The sequence below is a fragment of the Somniosus microcephalus genome, chromosome 11 (genome assembly GCF_052327205.1).
Source record: "Somniosus microcephalus isolate GS21.2 chromosome 11, FLI_Smic_1.0, whole genome shotgun sequence".
Classification (NCBI taxonomy): domain Eukaryota; kingdom Metazoa; phylum Chordata; class Chondrichthyes; order Squaliformes; family Somniosidae; genus Somniosus; species Somniosus microcephalus.
The window spans coordinates 92,987,817-92,990,496 of record NC_140997.1 but is presented as its reverse complement, the minus strand read 5'-3'; positions in this window follow the sequence as shown (position 1 = coordinate 92,990,496).

Below are 2,680 nucleotides of genomic sequence, written 5' to 3'. Positions count from 1 at the left end.
AAGGAGAGAGAGAGGGGGGAAGGAGAGAGAGAGAGGGGGGGAAGGAGAGAGAGGGGGAAGGAGAGAGAGGGGGAAGGAGAGAGAGAGAGGGGGGGAGGAGAGAGAGAGAGGGGGGGAGGAGAGAGAGAGAGGGAGGAAGGAGAGAGGGGGGAAGGAGAGAGGGAGAGAGGGGGGAAGGAGAGAGGGAGAGGGGGGAAGGAGGAGAGGGAGAGAGGGGGGAAGGAGAGAGGGAGAGAGGGGGGAAGGAGAGGGGGGAAGGAGAGAGGGAGAGAGGGGGGAAGGAGAGAGGGGAAGGAGAGAGGGGGGAAGGAGAGAGGGAGAGAGGGGGGAAAGAGAGGGGGGAAGGAGAGAGGGAGAGGGGGGAAGGAGCGAGAGAGGGGGGGAAGGAGAGAGGGGGAAGGAGAGAGAGAGAGGGGGTAGGAGAGAGAGAGGGGGGAAGGAGAGAGGGAGAGGGGGGAAAGGAGAGAGAGGGGGAAGGAGAGAGAGGGGGGGAAGGAGAGAGAGAGGGGGGGAAGGAGAGAGGGAAGGAGAGAGAGGGGGAAGGAGAGAGAGAGAGGGGGGAAGGAGAGGGAGAGGGGGGAAGGAGAGAGAGAGAGAGGGAGAGGGGGGAAGGAGAGAGAGAGAGAGGGAGAGGGGGGAAGGAGAGAGAGAGAGGGAGAGGGGGGAGAGAGAGAGAAGGAGAGGGGGGAAAGAGAGAGAGGGAGAGGGGGGAAGGAGAGAGAGAGAGGGAGAGGGGGGAAGGAGAGAGAGAGGGGGGAAGGAGAGAGAGAGAGAGAGGGGGGAAGGCGAGAGAGAGAGAGGGGGGAAGGAGAGAGAGGGGGGGAAGGAGAGAGAGAGAGAGGGGGGAAGGAGAGAGAGAGAGGGGGAAGGAGAGAGAGAGGGGGAAGGAGAGAGAGAGGGGGGGAAGGAGAGAGAGAGAGAGGGGGAAGGAGAGAGAGAGGGGGGGAAGGAGAGAGAGAGGGGGAAGGAGAGAGAGAGGGGGGGAAGGAGAGAGAGAGAGGGGGAAGGAGAGAGAGAGGGGGGGAAGGAGAGAGAGAGAGGGGGGGAAAGAGAGAGAGAGAGAGAGGGGGGGAAGGAGAGAGAGAGAGGGGGGGAAGGAGAGAGAGAGAGGGGGGGAAGGAGAGAGGGGGGTAGGAGAGAGAGAGGGGGGAAGGAGAGAGAGAGGGGGGGAAGGAGAGAGAGAGGGGGAAGGAGAGAGAGAGGGGGGGAGGAGAGAGGGGGGAAGGAGAGAGAGGGGGGGTAGGAGAGAGAGGGGTGTAGGAGAGAGAGAGAGGGGGGGAAGGAGAGAGAGAGAGGGGGGAAGGAGAGAGAGAGAGGGGGAAGGAGAGAGAGAGAGGGGGGAAGGAGAGAGAGAGGGGGGGGAGGAGAGAGAGAGAGGGGAGAAGGAGAGGGAGAGAGAGAGGGGGGAAGGAGAGGGGGGAGGGGGGAAGGAGAGAGGGAGAGAGGGGGGAAGGAGAGAGGGAGAGAGGGGGGAAGGAGAGAGGGGGGAAGGAGAGAGGGAGTGAGGGGGGAAGGAGCACAGTAGACTATATGATTACAGATTTAGACCCATCCTCTTTCAGAGCATTCACAGTCAAACCACAAACAACACTGTCAGATCACAGTCAAATTACTATGTATCTCAAAAAGACAAAAACAAACAACATAGAAACACAACCCAGTAAACTGTACAACACCAAAAAATCGTACAGATGGGCCAAAAACGACACGGAAAAATACCAGAAAACAATTAGCAATGCATCAACTCAAGCTCTCTTAGACACCTTTCTGGATAACATATACACTCACAATAAAGAAGGCGTAAACCGGGCAGTTATTAACCTAAACAATATTTTTGATAATTTGGCAACAAGTGCAAACTTGAAAGCTCGCAAGAACAAACCCAAAACAAAAAACTATGAAAAATGGTTTGACCCAGATTGCCATAACATGAGGAAAAAACTTAGAAAAATATCAAACCAAAAACACAAACATCCAGAAAACGAGGAATTACGCCTTACTTATTGTCAGACACTAACACAATACAGAAACACACTCAGAACCAAAAAAGAGCAATATATTAAGAACACGCTCAGCTCCATGGAGGAATCCATTGATTCCAGTTGTTTCTGGGACAACTTGAATACACTACACAAAAAACAACACGACGATTTGGCCATTCAAAATGGGGACACATGGGTAAACCACTTTGAAAAATTATACCAGAAAAACACACTAAGACCAGAGCAACACCAAATATGCAAAAAACTGGAAAAACTAGAAATGGCCATAAAAGATAACCAAAACCCGCTGGACGCCATAATAACAGAAAAAGAACTTCTTGAAAAACTCAAGGACCTGCGACCAGGAAAAGCTTGCGGGACAGACGGCATACTAAACGAGATGATTAAACACACAGACAACAAAATGAAACTGGCTATCCTAAAACTCTTCAACTTGGTTCTGAGTGTCGGTTATTTCCCTGATATCTGGAACAAAGGACTCATAACGCCCATATACAAAAGTGGGGACAAAATCGACCCAAACAACTATCGAGGCATCTGTGTAAACAGTAACCTGGGGAAGGTATTCTGTAGCATCATAAACAAAAGACTTATAAACTTCCTTGAGGAGCACAATGTCTTGAGTAAAAGCCAAATTGGATTCCTGCCAAACTATAGAACATCCGATCATATCTTCA